At 40.4% G+C, this 20567-nt stretch overlaps 1 long non-coding RNA gene across 1 annotated transcript in view; it reads left to right on the top strand.

The window, feature by feature from the left end:
• Positions 1–19833, top strand: part of LOC143693994 (uncharacterized) — a 43044-nt gene extending 23211 nt beyond the window's left edge. Inside the window, exons 2-3 of the long non-coding RNA XR_013182179.1 lie at positions 3846–3952; positions 17503–19833. This is a non-coding gene — a long non-coding RNA (uncharacterized LOC143693994). The remainder of the gene's footprint in view (positions 1–3845; positions 3953–17502) is intronic.
• The last annotated feature ends 734 nt before the right edge of the window (positions 19834–20567 follow it).

Genomic DNA, 20567 nt, shown 5'->3' on the forward strand with positions numbered 1-20567 from the left:
TTACCTGCCAAGACCTTTTTACTCCTCACCCTAACCTAAAGATATCGGCTAGACAGAGGACCTCGAATGTTAAACCAAAAAGCAGGGAATTTCCTGATGAAATAAGGAATTTTTTTTCTCATGAGGATGGAACCCCCAGCTCTGCTCACAGACCAGTGGACAAAGCTGCAATCTTTCTCCTCCGCCGAGGTGCTCCTGGGAGCAGCAGCAGCGTGAGTGCGGACCCATTGGTTCTCCCCACCTGAGTTGATAATTTTTAATAAAGGTGTTTAAAAAGGAGAAAGATCTCCTGCCCGTGTTTATTTCACTCAGCTTTGGGGTTTTTTTCCCCTTTGCTCTGCCCTTGTGCCAAACACAGCCGTGTGCCCGTGCTCAGCACACAGCTCATACCCTGTGCTCTGCATAGAAGTGCAGTCAAGTGGATCTTCAGCTCAGCTCTGTGCTGTGCATGATCCAGTGTAGCACTACAGCTTTAGTAAGATGTCATTATAGGCATAAAAAGTATCTTTTTTTAAAATTGTGGGTGATTTAGCTCAATGCGGTGGGACACAAATTATATATAAGCTGACTGGTTTTATGAGCTAATCAGGATTAATATAATATCATCTATGAGCTTGGTGAGATTCCTCACATTTTTGATAAGTATAAAACTGTGTCCATCTTTTCAAACTACCAATTTCAGCATGGGCTGATTTCTTTTACAGCACTTATTATGTGGGAAGAGAGACTCCATTCCATATATTGTAGCATAATACACGTCGTTGTTCACATTACTCTGAAACAGTGGCTGGGAGCACTGAGCTGCAAAATGTGTATTGTTAATCATTGGGTCATTAACCTTAACAATGTCAATGTATTCCCCTATCAGATCCAACGAAATGACTGCCCGAGGTAATAGTTAAGAGAACATTTCACACAGATGAACATATTAATGCTTTATTTGGTTCTAAATGCAGTGTGAAGGATTTAGGTAGGAGCTAATGTATGTGAGGAGGAATAAGGAAGATGAAGCACAATTGGAAAAAAGAAAGTTGAGCTTCCCAAAAGAAGGAGAGCAGTCCTCAGTTTTCTGCAGCTGAGAAGTGCATACCTAACTCTCCTTAGTTGCAGTCATTCAGGTAAAAAATTGCGCTAATTTGAAGAGGACCTAAAGATGTGAGGTTTCATTAGAATCCAGAGAATTTCCTAGTATCTAATATCCAATTTCTATATCTAATGTGAGTTCTGTGATCAAAAGGCAGATGATGAGACTTGATTTATTTGGCTAGAGCTTTCAGGCTTCCGCCTTAGCCGTGCTCTGCCTCCATCGGGCAGATCAGGTCTTAAATATCCCTTTGAAGTGAGAAGATGCCCACTACTACCCACCAAAATCTACTGCACATATCCAGTATGCTGACCACGAGGCATAAAACCTGTGTTCAGTGGCTCCTGTTATGAGTAGAACAGCTGCCCATTTTTTTTAAAAGGTTGCAGAGTTCATAGGTTGGGCCAGTTGCTGCCAGGGTGGAGTTCTAACTGTTTGTTATTGTAATCACCTGTAGTTTTCATTAACTACCTGGTTAGAATTCCCCCTTTTGTCGAGTGCCACCCTGCTGCTTCTTGGAGGATGGCACCCAGATGGTGACGAGGAGGGGACATCGGAGTTGGCGTGCAAATGACATCAGAGCCAGCATGCAATGGGCAAAACCCCTCACCAAACCCAGCCAAAAACCCCTAAAACAATGAGCCAACACAAAATGGATGAATCAAAGTGAGGTCTAGACATGAGGAACAGAATCTAGTACCTGCTAAGACCCTTTTTACCCCTCACCCTAACCTAAGGATGTTGGCTAGACATGAGGAACAGAATCTAATACCTGCCAAAACCCTTTTTACCCCTCACCTTAACCTAAGGCTGTCGGCTAGACAGAGGACCCCAAATGTTTAAGTAGAAAATTTGGGAATCTCCTGATGCTCATATGAGGATGGAACCCCCAGCTCTGCCCACAGACCAGTGGACAAAGCTGCACTTTTCCTTCTCCTCCAAGTCGCTCCTGGGAGCAGCGGCGGCATGAGTGCGGACCCATCGGTTCTTCCCACCTCAGCTGATCGCTTTTAATAAAGGCATTAAAAGCCATTAAAAAGGAGAAAGATCTCCTGCCCGTGTTTGTTTCAGCTCCTTGGACTAAAGGAGAGTCTGAGAAGATGTCACCCAGCCGCAGACTTCTGCCAGTGACTTATTTTTCCAGCTGCTCTTTGCAGACCTCTTCCCAAGGCATATCCCTCAAAGCCAGGCTCAAACTGGGTGGCAGCCTAGAGTAAATCTGGTGCTGCTCCTGGGTGCCATAATTTCCAGGGACCTGAAGGAAGTCTGTAGTAATTTCCTCCTGGTCATTCCCACATCAGCATCTGTCACCTTATGGGGTGGCTGAGAAAGCCAGTGGCACAAAATAGCCTCTTGCCACTGCCTGAAAAATCCATGTAATCAGCAGCCATTTCCCACGTTGCACTCAGGAAAAAGGGTCTAATAATGCACTGGAAATTGGATGATTAGTTCTGGTGGCCTGCAAATGGCCTGGAGGGTGTATAGAAAAATATTCAGATTGAAGGACTTCTGAAACAACTGCACTGAGCTTTTTCACTGCAGGTACTTTCCAACAGCCTCAGTTCTGGGGTTTTCACACTTCACTTGTAAGATTAAATACACAAAATTACACATTTCAAAGTCAGTTCCTATTAAGCTGTTAGATAGCCTAATGACTTACACAGTAAACACACAGTGTGGACTCACATTTCCTACAGAAACCAGTCCATTAATGCTGCCTCACCTGGCAATGAGCAAGAGCACGGTGCTCTATAAGTACCTGACAAGTGTTATCAAAAACCAGACACAGCAATTAATTAGGGACTCATTATAGGAAGTGTGATATTGCTTGGTGGGTGTTAAGAGGATGGGGCCACTGATTTTTCTAGTTTTGATTGCATTCCCTTACTTTTAGTGAGGCTCCCCTGGAGGACCTAAAATTTTACTCTCCTTTCCTAACATCCTTTGCAGACAGTTATCCTGTTCTCTTAGTCAGCACTTAGCAAAATTACACTGTTTGAAATGGCTGCTGAAGATGAAAAGTGGAAAATACTATTACACAAAGGAGTGTTTGTGGTTAATGTTATGGGAAAGTTCACCTGCTAGTTTTGCTGCTTCTGTCACGTTGTAATTCCTGGTGAATCAACACTGATAATTCTGCAGGAGTTGGGCCTCTATGGTTGCATAGGCTTGGAAGGAAAAATTTGGTAGCATGTTAACTCTAAGGAAGCTTTTTAATGTCCTATTCCTTTTTGGGATTAAGGGTTTGGATGCTGATGAGGGGGAGTGAGCTTTTGTCATCAATTTTAATGAGACATTTATAATCTCTCTTGATTGTATTTAGGGTTTTTTATTGTTGCTATTTTTTTTAACTTCACTCATTCAAGCAGTCACTCTGTGAAAGCTTTTTTTAAGTACTCCAAATCTATTCTGGTAATGAAGAAATGAATGTCAAGCAAAGCAATTTTTTCTAAATTTACAACTCATTCTCTTTGACAAGACCAAAACTGACATAAAGAAAATATCCTTTACATGTAAAAAGAAAAAGACCAAACTGCAGCTTCCCAGTTACATCCACTGGGATACAGTAAGGTGGCATCTTTATCCATTACCATTTGTCTCATCTATCCCAGTCATTGCATGTCACATTTGTTTATCTGAAGATGAAAAAGTAATAATATTTTATAGAAATTAAGCTGCTGCAGCTGTTGGTAGGTCCATCAAGATTCAGCTACTATTTCTGTCCATGTTCTCAGCCATCCCACTTTTTCTCTCTCTCCAGGTAATTGGAATTTGGCCCAGTGAAGCTGAAAGAAATGAAGAGCAGCTAAGAGTAAGGTGCAAGCCAGGAGTGTGAAAGGAGAGAGCTGCTGCAGCAGAGCCAGCTGGGTATGGAACTGGCATTATAGTCTTAATATGTATGTGTGCCACTGACATAAATGTGTGTGTGGGACATGTTCTGCCTTCTCTCATTTTTCAGCTTAGTTTTGGTATTTTACTTTCATTCCTTTTTCCAGAAGTATTCTGACTCTCATCAACCCTTTGGCATCATGCAGCCAGTGTAACCTGGCTTTTAGGGGAGACTTGAAAATTCATGAGATTTTGCAAGGCAAATCTTTGCCCCACTAGGCTCATTTTCCTCTCTTTTTGCAAGGAGGTACTCAAAATGACTATAAATTTCATTCTGGAAGATATCATGCTCTAGAAGTGCAGTAATAACCAGGACTGACTATTCTGGGATGAGAGTGGCTTGGTCTGGGAGTACTTTGCTTTCCTTCCATGCTGCTGTTTATCTATCCCAGAGTGGCAAGAAAGAGGCTGTTGCAGTAGATTTAAGCTTGCAATCCCACCTAGCCTCGTGGATAAATCATTAGGGCCTTGTTCCAAATCCAGCTCTGTTGCTACAAATCATCTGTTTGCATGCATGGCAAGCCTGGCTCCTGAAGATGATCTCAGATGTGCTCCTTGTGGAGCAGACATGTGCTCAAGAAGCATAATGAATTGGGTTTTGACTGGAAAACAAATACATGACACTGAGGAGAGGAAGCTGTAGCCATACCTACACCGTGATAAGGAAAAGGATCAGAGATAGCAAAGATGATGCTTGTGGGTTGATGTTCAGATAGAGCTGAATCTGAGTCCTGGTGGCATTACTTGAAGGGATGTTGAGATAAACTGTTCTAGTTACTGTCATTGTTGAAATATGGGCTTTTGTCTGAATTTTACAAGCTTCAAGTTTAGGTTGGATATTAGGAAAAAATTTTTCTCTGTGAGGGTAGGCACAGGGTGCCCAGAGAAGCTGAGGCTGCCCCTGGATCCCTGGAAGTGCCCAAGGCCAGGGCTTGGAGTACCCTGGGAAGGTGTCCCATGGAGAGAGGGAGTGGAATGGATGATCTTTAAGGTCCCTTCCAACCCAAACCATTCTATGATTCTGAAGGAAGTATAAAATATATTCTAGTTATGTGTTATGTGTAGTAGCTAAGCCATTAACATATCTCTGTCTAAACTACAAAACTTTTCCTGAGCATTTACATAACCTCCATGTACTTATAACTGTCCCTCTTCACTGATGATACTTGGTCCCTGTTTTTCTTGTAAACAAACAATTGTGACTGGGCAGCTTTTATTTCTCTATATGAATATTTATATAGTGAATGACACTGGGATGCATTGCTGATAATCTGGTGTGCTGTTGATTGGTTCCAACTGCTTGAGAATATCTGGGCTGACAAATTTGTAATTTGTACTCCAGATAGTTTTTATTTTTTTATTCTACTCCTTAACCTTTTATATACATGGTTCAGTCCTCTTTCTGAGGCAGTACAGAAAGCAGGATAATAATCTGGTAAATCAATAAATATTGCAATGTTTCTAAACTTAGCAAAAGACCTAAATTCTAGGCCACCAACTAAGGTACCCATGCTGGGTTTTTTCCCAAATATTCCTTCATCCTATAGTTACTTTACTCTTCCAACTGTGCTCCAAAAATACAGGCATTTCATGTTCTTTTGCTTAAGTTAGCACATTTCTCACTGAAGGCCCTCAAGGGAAGTGGAAACTCTGAAATTCGAAATGCGATTTATGCTTGCCTTGTAAAATGCCAGGGAAACTGCTTTAAGACTGTAATAACCCTTGCTGCTCATTCCATGAACATGCCTATAGAAAATGTTAATTTAATCAACAAATTACAGCTTCACACAAAGCAAGAAGTGTGGAAATACTGGCAGAGGAGGAGTAAAGGTCTCTCATAATTTTTATGTTTAATCATGAATTTGAGACTCTTTATTATTTCTGCATAAATTAAGAACTTCTCCTAAATGGATTTTGCTGCACTTCCCATTCATTTTCTCCCCTGATTTACATCTTCATACATGTCCATTCAAAATCTGTGAGAACTCACTCATGCTGACAGGAATGCATCTTAGCAAAACTGTTGATAATTTATTTAATTTTTTGCTTGTCAAATATGCTGTTTGAGAGGGAGCTCAAACAGAGAGCTAGTACTTTTAGAGGAAACCCTGCAGCTTTCACACTGGTTTCTCCCAACATTTTTAGCCCATGGATACTGATCACGGGATGCCTGACACAGTCTAAGTGTTCCCTGCCAAATGTTGAAGCAATGAAGTTAGAAATAGGAATATTGGAATGAAAAGGGCCAGAAATAGATTTCTACAAGTCAGCTTAAACATTCATTTGCAGTAGGGCAATATTACATTTTTCAAAGGCATATATTAACTGATTAGATCACCTGCAAATGGAGTGTTAATTAATAATATCCATAATGAAGTGCAATACAGTTACATTTGCAGGAAAAGCTGACAGATCTATGTCATTCAGGCATTAATCCTAAAGATAATGGACCAAATTCTGCTCTGTGTGGGTTTTTTCCCAGCTTATACATGGAGTAATTCCAGGGGCACAGGCTGGCTGTACCTTCATGTGGCTGCATATTGAATTTATCCCATTATCCTTTAATGAAAAGCTTTCTGAAAATACCTGTAAGTGAGGCACACTTGGGCTCTTGCCATCTGTTTGGCTGATAATAATTCAAAAGATGAAATACTTGATCTCATGGAATGAGAGGAATGCCATGAAAGGGAAGACAGCAGCTCACAGTCAGTTTTACTTTCCTCTAATGCTAAACTCAAGTAATCCTTATTTCATGTTGTTGTTATTATTATCATCTAATTCATGGCACCTACAGGAAATCTGCACGTAAAAATTTTACAACAGCAGTAGATGGACTTCAAGGACCAAAAGCAAAAAAAAAAAAAAAAAAAATTATGGATTGCATTGATACTCTGATAGCAAACAATCCCATTTCCCTATTCAAGGATATACTCTACAGTCAGCAGGGAATGATCTGGTCTTTGTGGAAAAGGAATTTCAGTGTGTACCTCAAAGCTGAAGCCAAGTCAGAGTCCATCACTCCCGTGGCACATGAGGTGCCACCTTGATTGACAAAATGGAAATATGGCCAGACAAATTTTTGGTGGAAAATCTGATTTACTACACTGGGAGATTTTTGTTAGGGTTGTAAAGGACTTGTGCACTCCATAACTGGTATAGCAATAGATCCAATATAAGAAGAGGATTCTGTTTTAAAGTCCATGTCTGCCTTAGAAAAGAACACGAAACCAGATGTTCTAACTTTTCTGTGTTTGGCATCGAGGCTAAAGTGTTGTGAGGAAAGGGGAGGTGGACAAAATTGAGTAATGCAATTATTTTCCCCAAAGAGATGTCTTTAGACACAGAATAAATATCTACCCTGCCTCAGTCTGGAAAAGGAACCTGCAGCAATGTTGTGAGGGTGGAAAAGGGCAGAGGAACAGCAAGGCCAAGTGTGAGGAGGCAAGTGATAAAGTGACCAAGGGAGCAAGGTCTGGTGGTCATGACTGTACAGCTTCCCACAGCCAGCAGAAAATGTTGATTTAGTGTGCTCTGGAGGCTGCTGGTGGCAGAAACACTCCAGCACAAGTCAGCACTGCCCCACAGAACTTCTTGGTCACCAGACATTTGTTCCAACACTATTCTGTTGTACAGCAAACAGCATTAGTGGTTAGGAGTTTTCTGCATCTTAAATTTTTGTTGCAACCAAAGTTACGTGATTCAAAGAGGACTCAAAGGTCCCAGCTTTGTCTCTTGCCCTCCTGCTCTCTGCTGAGCTATGTTCACAGCACATTTTCTCTGTAGCTCTTCCCCAACAGAAAAACAGTCATGAAATATCTCACTTGATGCGTGGAACTACTCAATGGGTAAAATATGATGGGTTTGTGTCCTTAAAGAAGCCACCAAAAGAATGCACTCTTCACTCTACCTGATTAATACATATTCTAATCTGTGTTTCTTACAGAATCACAGAACTGTTTAGGTTGGAAAAGGCCTCTGAGATCATTGAGCCCAACCACTCACCCAGGACTGCCAGGCCGCCACTAAGCCATGTCCCTAAGCACCACATTTATGTGTTTTTTGAATATTTCCAGGGATGGTGACTTCACCACTCCCTTGAGCAGTCCATTCCAATGTCTGACCAGCCTTTTCATGAGGAATTGTTAATGCCCAACCTTGTGACAGAGCAGCTTCACTTCTTGCAGTGTATGCACACACAGTGTTTCTCTGCAGGACAGTCGTTTATGAGATGTGCATTCCAGTTGTGCACATCCATAAAGGTGGGAGAGTACAGAGTGGGATAGTTTGCTTTGTTCTGCAGGGGGCTTTGTAGCTCCAAGATCTCCTTGGTGAACTCCTAGAATTATTCCTGTAATTTCCATATCAATGCCTTGTCCCACTTGACCTTCATGGAGGATGTAGGCAATGTAAGGTATAGGAGAAATATGATTTTCTCTATTTTATGGTGAGTTTTTTAATTGAAGCAGCCAGGCTGGAAGTGCCCTGAAGCAGCTCTGGATAAACTTAACAAAGTGAGTACATTGTGTTTTTTTCTGTATTGAACAGGCACTTTTTAAACTTTTTGATGTCTTAAGAGCTTTATGTGTCCCTCCCACATTTTTCCTCCAGAAGGAAGGAATTTTCTCTACCTCAAAAAGAAAAAAAAAAAATAAAACTTCCTATTTCCAACAGAATAGTTGAATAAACTGAATAACTACATAAATGCTCTGGCAATAATACCTGGCAGGCAGGTAAAAAGGAGATTGCTGAAGGTATTTGCAGGAATCCTGAGTGACCAGCCAGCAGTTGTGTCTGCTCTGGCTTCAGCTTCCTGGAATCTGCAGCTGCTTTGGGTTTGTTTACCTTGCAGAAGGATACACATATTTTCCCTCACATGAAGGGAACTGCAATCTTTTGTTACTTGGCAAACACATCCCACAGATCTGAATGTGAGTCTGGTTTTGCAATGCTTTTTGATCCACACAACTTTAGAAAGCTTCCTCAGTGCTTTTACTTGAGTATCTATTTCTTTATTTATTGTCTCAAGCAAATAACCCAGACCTTTCTGAGATATGTTCCCCCAGCATCACTAAGGAGCTCCATGACAGTTCCCCTCACTGCCTGGGTGCTTTTTTATGACAATTCTCAGCTTGCTTTAGTGCATTTCTGCTTTTCTTCTTCCAGTTGCCTTTTTTGTCATACCCTGCTGACCACATCACAGGTTCCCGTGATGATTCTGAGCAGTGCAACCCTTCAAGCAGAGATTGCTGGGCTGAAACTCAAGAGCACAGTGTGCTTTGGAGCAAGGCTTTCTCCTTGCCAGCCCCTCCAGAGGATAGGTGCCAGGATTTTTATTGAAACTCAGGCTTTATATTCAAACAGCCATGGAGCTGTAAGGACTGGTGCTGCTGTGTCATAAATCACAGAAAGGAATAAAAGTATGTCCAGCAAGTGACTTGGTCTACTCATCATCCAATGCATTATTCCTTGGGATAGTTATTTCATTCCTTGAGGGAGCTGAGATTTAAATATTTAAAGTCACAGGACTGAGACAGCTGGGATTTAAATATCTAAGCTTGCATGTGTTCCTCCAAAACAATTGGTAGTTTTTGTTGGAGGCTCACCGTACCAAAATTGTTATGAATATTAATCTTAATTGCATCATTCAAGACTTGATTGTTGCCTTAAGAGCTCTAATTAAAGATCAGTGCATAGGAAAGAGTGGTGCAAAGGATAAAAAGGGTGGTGTTTGTGGTCTTTAGGTCAACAAGCTGTGTATGGTGAGTTATCCCAGCAGTAAGACACAAATTTAAAAAGACACTGAGAAAGCTGTGTTTAAAAAAAAAAAAAAAGCTTTCCATGTAGCTGCAAAAGCTGGAGGAATAGGTAATCTGAGACAAGGCAGGTTTTAAAAAACTATTTGAAACTGATAATAGAAGTTCTTCACAAATGTTTAGAGTGACTTTTTCAGCAGTGGATGTGAAGGGTAGAAGTGTTGATAGGAAAAGCAGCTGATCAATAGGAGTGCAAAGTTGAAGGCTGATATCTTGTAGAAATCACAAGTCTAACAGGAACAGGGTAAATGATTTTTTTAAAGCCTGGCACTTCCTAAAAGCTTCTTTGGGTATGCAAAGGATCAAACCACACATTGTGGAGGGAAGGATTGCAATCAAAGCAAGGTGCCAAAACCAACTTTCAACTATTCACACCTTGAATAGTGATGCCTGCAAGGATTGAGATCCCAGGCAGGTGGGGTGGTTGATTAGTATCAAGGTGAAGAAGCAGCCACACTTGATGTGTATTTATTTTTACTTCTCACTGATGATATAGTAGGCAGATTCCAGCAAAATTTGCCAAAGTCTGACATAGGAATGACAACCTGATGAATATAAAACGTGTGAATTTTTTAAATCCTTAGTTTTTCCCTTATTTAAAAATATGTGCTTCTTCACAAGGCACTGTCGTGTTTCCGAGTCTAGCTAGTTTTGAAGGATTTAAGATTCAAAGTTCTCAATTTTTCACAGATTGTGTGTATGACAAGTGATTTTGTAATGGATAGGTGGTGTGGGGTCAAACAGAAGACCATCTAAGCCCCAAAACACAGCATGAACCAGGAAAAATAGCTTATAAAGAAACTGTATCATGTTGTATTTCATTTAGCAGGGGTACAAACAGGCTCAATCCACCATGTCAACAAAATATGGACTTTCATGAAGCAGTCATTCTGTGATGCACTTGGAAGAAGTGGAATATTGAGGAAACACTGGAGCAACACCTTGGTAATCGTTAGGGTTTGTGTACTGCTAAAACAACTCACCTAGATCTGCTAATTCAATAGGTAAACTACAGCAACTAATGAAATTTATGGATTATAAATTTACATAATGAATATAGAGAACATTAAGGTCTCCTTCTGCATTTCATCTGGCAAACCTTGAATTCAAAAAGATTTACAGAACCCAGACTTCTGAGTGAGAGCTTCAGGTCTCTTGCTCACATTTCCTCTATAACCATCCAAAATGCTGATTGAAAAACGTTGAATTCCTATGGTGAGGAAAAAAAAATTACACAGAGTTAAAGACTGCATGGAAGCACAGGGTAGCAAAAAGGATTTAGATTGATTATATCACCTTCATTTTGGCACAAGAAATATCTGCATATGTAACCTCAGAAGAGTTTGGTACTGCATGTTACTGATATGCTTTTTCCAAATGGACATTTTTAAAATTAAAAACAAGTTAAAAAATTGCCAGTACTTGATAAGCAGAACTATTTACAGGGAGCAGGTGATTACTATCTTTTATTTATGTGTGCATGATAGGATGATTTGCAAGAAATAATATTCTATTACTCAGAGAGGTGTTGAGAAACCAATGACTAAAAGGAGAGCAGAACTTAGTAATATGTGGAAGGAGTTGCTTTTCCATAGGTATAACAAGAAATAATTTCAATGATTTAGAAGTTATGTAGAAGTTTTCTCTACTGTTTAACTTTCTTACCTGATTAAAACCCATAAACTTCTTGGCTATGATAAATGGTCTCATACATCCGTCACAACTGCTCAGAGAAAAATAATTCTTAGGCATTTTAAGAATTTTTTAGCAGCTTTCAGGATTTCATTTATAAATTTTATTTCCCCTCATGGGCATGCCCCATTAATCAACTACACATTGTAATTTTGGACCAAAAGTGGTCCCAATAATTTTCCTTTAATAACAGGTAATTATTTCAATACTGTTTCCATACTGAACAATGTGCTGTGCACATGAAAGAAAATTCAGCTTCTTGTACAGGAAGAATTTCTCCAGGACTGTAGGCTTTGAAAGTGCTTTGGGACCTGCAATTTTCTGATTTTGTTCTGATTTTGTTTCTTTGGGGGTTTTTTTTAGGTTTTTTTTTTAATCAAGCAATTCCTGATTATATAATTTTACCAGCACTTACACCTATTATGGTATCTATACTGATAAACTGGTTCACTGCCTGTTTATCTGCAGGGTTCTAGATCCTACCTTATTGGACTATAAACACATAATTTCATTCCCAGAGTCAAGTATGTAGGAAGCCAATTAGTTTCCCTTGCTAGAAAACTCAGCAGCAGGATAAATGAGAAGTGCAGTCAAAAGCAAAGAAAAAAAAAAGAAAGAAACAGAAAAAGGAAAAAGGAGCAATTATTTAAAGGTCAAAAGGAGGCAAAGAAAAAATACGCATGAATGTAACTAGTCTGGCTTTTTATTAGCCAGGTTTTAGCTTGGTGTCACCATTTGGGGCAAGGAAGAGAAGAGTGATTTGATTTAGGAATGAGAGATCCTCACATCCACCTGAATCCTACCCCTGGCACTGTTTGGTCAGTGGGATTCTGTGTGGGCTCAGGGTGGCTGGGTCATGGTGAACATGAAAAGCCATCAGAACAGAGCACTTGGGGCTGAGCAGCCTCAGTCCCCAAAGCCTCAGCTGACCATGCAAGCAGCATCTCCTCTGCTGGAGTTAACATTTAATGTGAGAACTGTGGCCTCACTGTGCTCTTTGAAGGACTCTCATAGGATTGATTCTGGGGACAGGATTTCAGTCCTGTGTTTTGAGGAGGAGCTTTAAACCCACTGTGACAGCCTGTGAGTGCCCCTCACTGTGCCCCACCACTGTGTTCGGTGTGGGGACAGGGGATGGGAACAGGGGATGGGAACAGGGGATGGGGACAGGGAATGGGGACAGGGAATGGGAACAGGGGATGGGGACAGGGGATGGGGCTGCCACCTCTGTGCTCTGCTGCACAGAATAACAAGGCTCATCCTGAGCACTCCCTGCTCCAGCTGTGGTACTAGTTGCAAGAAAGGAAGCAGCAACTCTTTTAATATTCCCTGTTGTAGAAAGGGAAGGTTTTATCAGAGGTGGGAGTAGGACACAGGACTCATGATTCACCAGCTGGACATGCTGAGGTAAGATATTTTATTTAAAAGGCCAAGTCATTTACTCCTCATTCTGAGAAAGGAAAGCTGTGCACTGGCAGCAGTCTTGGTGAGCAGTAATGAAATCCTTTTCTTCCTGGGATGGTTGCTCCTTGGGGAGCAGCTCCTGTGAAGGTGACACCTCCTGGTGGCTCCTGTGCCACTCTTGCTGCCTGTCCCAGTCTCATCTTGCCCAGTGCCAGCCTGCTTTAGCAAGAAACAGGGACAGATCTCAACTTGCCCCTGATTCTGTAGGAGCTGAGGGTTGGTTTGGGATGCTCCCAGCACCTCACTCTCAGATCTTATTGCATTTTTGCTATCATCCTTCAGTCTCCACGGCAACCATCCCTGCAGCACGGCCCCCTGTGCATTGCATGTGTGCAACATCCAGCTCCTACACACCTTATTGGATTTTTTGGGTTTTTGTGGGGGTACCAGTTGTGGGTTTCTCTGGGTCTGGACTGAAGGCACTTGAGACAGTAGTTCATGTTTGGACTCAGGTGTTTGTTATTTCTTATCAGTAAAACAGTCTCAGTTCTGCAGCTTTTCATTAGAAGGCACAAAATGGCCAACAATCTCTTCTTCCAAGGTCTTTTAAGACTAAACTATCCAATTAAAAAAGGACACCTAGATTATTTCCCCTTTCACCCAATAACTGATCCCACAGAGCCCACAATGCAGACTTTTCTGCCCAATTACAAAATGCCACCCAAACCCATGAAGAAGAAGGAAGAAGAAGCATGAGGAAGAAACCCAGGATGACACCCTGTGCCCTCCATCTTGCTTCCATCTACAACACACTAAAAATCCCAGAACCTCAATTTCTCACCAAGGGATACACCTACACTACTCTCTATAATCCATTTCACACTTTTGTGGATTCCAGTCTATTTTGGAGTTTAGGAAACTTTCTCCATGGATGAGGGTCAGAGTCAGTGCTGCCCTGGGGGTCAGGGCACCCCAGAGCAGACAGAGAAATATTCCCTGTGTGCCCTGGGTTTCCAAAGGTTTTCTCTCCTGTTTATATTTTGTTGTGTTTTCCTTCAGAAATAGTTCCTTTATTACAGACAATGAGCCTGCTGTGCTGCCAGATGAACACTTGGGAAGCTTTTTCTGGGTCAAAATCATGCACTAATAATCAAGCATTGTTTTCCCACACTGTTTCCTGAGGTTAGTTTAGAAATCCATGTTGGTAGCGCTCATGGCACGGCGCTGGTGTTTGCACTGCTGAATCTACACACAAACCAAGGACAATTAGGATGTATGCAGTCATGCATGATCCTTTTGGAGCCATTGTACAATATTTATGGGTTTTTATGCTTCATCTGCTCTGAATTACATGTCTCGTTCAGCTGGAGCCCTGTTGAAAGCCTTGTGCAGAGGGTAAGGCTATTACTGAGCAGTTTATTCAGGACAGCATGAATTTTGCAATATTGTTACCAACTTCAGATCCCTATGAATACAGTTCTCCCAGTCCCCATGGTGCACTGTCAAAGATTTAAAAAAAATATCATAGGGCAGCCTGAAGCAACCAACATCTGCTTTTGGACGTGTCATATTAGCAGTGACATTGCCCCCAGGAAATCACTTCTTTTCTTCTGGTGGGATTTTATCTCTCTGCTTCCTAAAAAGTAGTTTTGCAAATAAGAAAAGGGAAAGAAGAGGGATGAGAACAAAAGAGAAGTAGAAGGAAAAGAAGAGGGGGAAAAAAAAAACACAATAAAACAAAAAGAAATTAGAAACAAAATAAAAATAAATAAAGTAAAATAAAGTTAAAGGGAAGGGGAAGGGGAGAAAAGGAAAGGAAAGGAAAGGAAAGGAAAGGAAAGGAAAGGAAAGGAAAGGAAAGGAAAGGAAAGGAAAGGAAAGGAAAGGAAAGGAAAGGAAAGGAAAGGAAAGGAAAGGAAAGGAAAGGAAAGGAAAGAGGAAAGGAAAAAGAAAAGGAAAAAGGAAAGGAAAGGAAAAAGTAAAGAAAGAAAAAGCAAAGAAAGAAAAAGAGAGAAAACTCCAGTTGACAAGTAGCTCATGGAGAGTCCTTGGAAAACAAATAAAAACTGAATTTGCAGTTACCACACTGCTTCCCATTGCCCATTTAAAAGAACTCAATCAATGTGAGCAGACCAGGCATTTAACCCAGGCTGCCCTCCCTGTAACCAGACCACGTCTTGCCTCCTCTGGTCTCTTGGTCCTGCCTGAGTGTTGAGAATATTGTTTCCAGGAACACTTAAAGGGTGAGGCTCCACAAGTAAACAGTGACATCAACAACTAAAAAGACCTGGAGATTCCCAAGCTCACTTTGTTCATGGTGTCCAGTGGAACATTTGGTCTGTCCCAGTGGTGCTGGCTGTGCTGTGGTTTACCTGACATGGTGGTGATCACTCAGAGGATGACCTGGATGACCTTGGAGGTCCTGATGTCTTGGGATCTCTGCTGCTCACAGTGACCCCAAGATGTGTTAGAAAGTCTCTTTTCCCAGCCCGGCAGTCAAAGAAGGAGTCAGAGCTCTTCAGTTCTCGGTCTCAAGGTTGTTTATTATTTCTTATCTGTAAAATTCTTTCTCTTGGCCAGCTGAGGTCCACTCAGCAAGACAGTCAGAGGCACTCTGCCTGCCCTGGGGTGGTGTTGTCTTTTTATACTAAAAACTACATGTACAATGTTTACAATTACTGCCCAATCCCTATCACCTATGTTAGACAGTGAGCTTCTACTCTAAACCAATCCATAAGTTCTACCATCACAGCAGAAGATGGAGGCCAAGGAGAAGAAAGAGAAAGGCTGTACATGCCCAGATTCCTCCATCTTGCCCCCTGAACCCCCATTCTAAAAACCTCAAAAAATCTATTTTTCACCCTGTGATAAATTCACTATCATTCTACTTAAACTGTCATGGCTTGTAATTCTTCATATAAGGTTGGTAACAGTTTTTTCCAAGGGCTAAATCAAAGGCACAGGGGTCTTGGGCTCTGTGCCCACGTCTCTGAGCCCCCTGGGCAGGGGCTCAAGTCCTGCAGGGCAGCCAGAGGAATTTCCTGGGTTCCAACACTGATGATTTCATAGGTCCTGAGCATCTCATAGGGCCTGAGCATCTCATAGGGCCTGATGATCTCGTGGGTCCTGATGATCTTGTAGGTCTTTTCCAACCCTAAGGATTCCATGATTTCGTGATTCTGTGCACCATTCCACTGGAAAAATGAGTTTTGATTGTTTTACATCACAAAGATCGCGTGAGGATAAACTCCTGACACTCAAGAAGCTCGTTGAGTCATCAGTAGGACAGCTTGGAAATAATGTTTTACATTATAAAATGGCATTATAATTTATTAAAATTTTAAAATATGATTTTTTTTTTGGTGAAATTTCCCAATAGAGGAAAGTTTCTTCCAGATAATTCTGGATGAAGTGAATGGTGAAAGTAGCACAAGTCTTTTCACGAGAGTGCTTCTGCGGAGAGAGGAAGCTGGAAATCTGAAAGCTCTGCAACTGAAGACAGGCTGGAACAAATGTCTTCAGTTCCTGGACTCATAACCCAGTCTCTAAATGATAACTGACTTGTGCTTATGTTAAAAAAACCCCAACAACTGAATGAGTTAGTTTTGTCTGGAAGGGTGTCTTAGAGCTGAAATCTGACAGGAGATTTTACAGACATGAGCTCTCACCTGATCCTGAATTTTGGGGTTATAGATGAAATCCATTTTTATACAAAGGAACCTAATTGTTCCAAGGTGCAGGATAATAAGCATAAATAATTTGACATTTCCAAATAAGTAAATAAAACAAAGGTGTAGTAAAATGCTTTTCCTTTCATGGAGAACATGAAATGAAACAGTACCTGGGAAAGACAAAGAAGAGAATATTCCTTCCTTAATCAGGAAGATAAGATATTTTGCAGAAAGAACATTTTCAGGAATTCAGGGTACTTTTTCTGAGAAATGAAGCAACATTTCCTCCTAAAAGAGAAAATTTACTTCTACTTTTTTGAGTCTGTCCTTAAAGATAAAAAATCTTTGTACAAATTAAATGTGAGTGAAAATGGTATCGGAAAAAGAAAGTTTTGCAGAAGGACAGAAGGATAAAGAAGGACAAAGCCAGAAGCCAGATAAAGCAGAATAATTAATAGAAATATGCCTAACAATTCTTCCTCTTGTTTGTTTTCCTGAAAAGTCATTGCCCGTCTTATCACAGTAAGGTGGCATAAATGTCCAATGCTAAGTCCCCTGACACAAAATATATTTTATTTTGGGACTGTCATTTCTTTTGCACTGAGCCAACCAGCTTTTTATGAAATGAAAGCTGAGTGCAGTTCTCAGGAAGAGCACTCGGGAGCTCTGCTGTACTGACAAAAAATTACATTACTGTCCTAAAAGGTCTTGAATCCTCACTTTGGCAGACTGGGGCACAGATCTCACATTATTACTCGTATTTGATTGGAAAAAGAACTAAAACTCAGCTTCAGCAAAAAAAAGTTGAGGGCAAAAGTCAAATGTGATGTGGGCATTGTAGTGAATGGACTACACTGCCATTAACACTTTGAACAGCTACAAGCTGCAGCTGTTCTTCCCCCATATTTAAATCCTCATAATGAAAAAATGTTCTTTTTTGCTCCTTCAGGGGTTTCCTATGAAGAATCAAGGAGTATTATTTCAGCATGGGTGAGTTACATCTGCAAAACCAAAGTGAACACCTAAATCTCTGGAAGAAGATTTGGGATTTTTAACTTTTTTCTTACAAAGAAAACAATTTTTCTCTCACATGAAATACCTTAATATGATAAGGAGACAAAGATTTGTCTGCAATCTAAGAGTCATCAAATTCATTGTCATCTTGTGCTTTATATCAAGTTAATGCCTTGCACTGATTTCACCAACACAGCAGACTAAATATTTTGTAAGAGAAAAGAAAATAAAAAATGGTAAGCAATTCCTTCAAACAGAACCTTAGAAATCAAAGCACTCATCAATCCACACACAATTTTTCCTGAGGAGAAAGAAGAATAGAAATGAGCTGCAAATATTGTGTTTTATTCATGTAGCTAATTCTTGAGTCTTAATCCATGGATTTATTTAGACTAATACTACTGTAGAAAGCCAAAAAAAAAAAAAAAAGGAAAAGAGAGGTGAAAAATGTTAGTCACCCCATTTCCCCATTTGTGGCTCTCTGCTACTGAATGACTTGTTACAACCTTTAAGGCCCCTGCTCTGATGCTCTGATCACAGAACAAAGAGAGGCTTTTTAGGTGCATGCTTCAAAGCACAAACAGCAGATTTTTGCTTGAACTGCCCTGTAAAAGAGCCTGTATCAATGGGCAGGAGAAAAGGGAGCTGGTCCCCGAACATGACTGAGCTGGATATCACTGGATAACACAGAGATGCCCCAGTGACAACATGAAGCAAAGCTTCCACACTGATGAATGGCACAAACTATTCCCAAGATGAATGGCTGAAGTATTAAATTATAACAGTGCTGGATATCTGCCCTGTGTGGCTCCATATTCTTATTCTTTTGTTTCAAGTCAGATAGTGGAGTTATTGCAGATGAGTGAGAAGGCTTTGAGTTTAAGTGCCAGAGGCTAAAGAGATTTTGCCTCAGGATAAAATACAGGAATTATTTAAGAACTGAAAAGTATTGTAAATTTAATAACAATCATGAATAAATTAAACCAGCCTAATTAAAAAATTATAAAATGATAAGTTCTGTAAGAAAAGCCTGACTGTGGAAATTGTTCCGTTCATGTGGAAACGTTTAACTTTTCCCATCCCAGTGCCTGCCTTAGAGATGATATTGTTACCTTTTTTACAATTGTGCTAACACAGTGTGTTTATTCTCCATCTTCTTTCAGTAAATGCCACAGTTACCCAGTCCAATTGTAATTATCTACATCTTACACCCCATTGATTCACCTTTCTCTTCATGTCAGTCAGAGGGGAGGAGCACAGAGAAATTACCTGGACAGCCAGGGACCAGGGCAGGAAGATAAAGCCTTGATGGAATTAGATGTGGCCAGTGACATCATGAGCAACGTGAAAAGCTTTAAGGTCTCATCCAACCCAACCCAGTCTGTGGTTCTGTGAACTACAGCCATGAGCAAGGTGTAACAAACAAACCTCCCAGGCCTGTCTTCTGTTTCCCTGGATGTTTCTTCCTGAATAGCCACAGATGCCATTCCAGGAGTTCACTCCTATTGTTTCATGTAACTGCTTCTCTGTTAACCATAATTATCTGCTCCAAACTCTGTTTCTGACTTCATCTCTTCTGGTTGCTCTTTCCCTTGCTGAGACACAGAACTTTACTCTGTGTTTGGTTCATTACACAGAATCCATTACTTCACTGGCAATAAGTGTGAAATGATGTATTGTTGATCACACAGCCTAATAAAATCCAGGTGTTTGGTAGCTGAAATCCAGAGTGAGTTGTGGTTCTTTCTATACCAAAAGATTTGATTTCTCTTAGAATTGCATTTTGCCTTATTTTACCATTTATTTTCCGTCTGTCATGTATTTCTCATGTATCTGCCATTTGCTTATATTCTGCCATCACATTTACTACCTATTTTTTTGTTAAATTAATAAAGCTGTCATCTCTGAAAGTGCCCAGAGACCATCTGAGGTTCAGCTGGGTTTGGTGCTCCTTTGATAATTCTGGTGCACACTCAGCAGTTGCTAGGCCAGACAATTCCTGATTTCCTGTACGTGGTCCAAAGTTAGAAACAGAATCCTCTTGTATTTATTGGCATGAAAATAGATTTTACTAATCAACAATTGCAACTGAAATGGCTCATTTCAGACTCAACCATGAAACTATTTAAACAGGCAGAGCAGAAACATGATATTTTAACGTGTTAAGTGAAATAATAGGATCACAGAACCATAGAATAGCCTAGATTGGAGGGGACCTCAAAGATAATCCAGTTCCACCCCACTGCCATGGGCAGGGACACCTTAAACCAGACCAGGATGCTCCAAGCCCCATCCAACACCTGAACACTTCCAGGGATGTGGCAGCCACAGCTTCTCTGGACAACCTGTTCCATGTTACTGGCAGTTAAGGTTTTAAAACTCCTTTTTCCAAGTGGTTGAACAAGTTTAAAACTTACTGGCTTTTTGGTTTTTTTCATTTCATGTTTGTGTGATGAACACATAATACATGTGTTTTAATCTTATTCTAGAATTTCCAGCAACTTTCACTAGAAAAAAAACTAAACCATATTTGTCACCATCATATTTTCTGAAAAATCTCTTTGCCCAGGATTTTGTCCTGGGAAGCTGAGAAGCCTCAGAGAAAAAGAAAAACAATGTTATCTCATTTGCTTCTCCTGTGTTTTGCTGCTTTGGAATGTGGTTGGAGATTGTTTATCCAACATATGAATTGTTTTGACTTAATGACCAATCACAGGCAGGCTGTGTTGGGATTCTGAGGAGAGAGTTATGAGTTTTTCATTATTCTCTTTTAGCCTTCTGTCTGTATCCTTTCTCTATTCTTTAGTATAGTTTTAGTAAAGCATTCTTTAATATAATATAGATCATAAAATAATAAATTAGCCTTCTAAGAACATGGAGTCAGATTAATCTTTCCTTCCAACAATGGGGGTCTCAGAAAATACCACACATATTCACATAGATTTTATATATATAAAAATTTATATATATATATATATATATTTATATATATATATATAT

Source organism: Agelaius phoeniceus, chromosome 4 (genome assembly GCF_051311805.1).
Source record: "Agelaius phoeniceus isolate bAgePho1 chromosome 4, bAgePho1.hap1, whole genome shotgun sequence".
Taxonomy (NCBI): Eukaryota; Metazoa; Chordata; class Aves; order Passeriformes; family Icteridae; genus Agelaius; species Agelaius phoeniceus.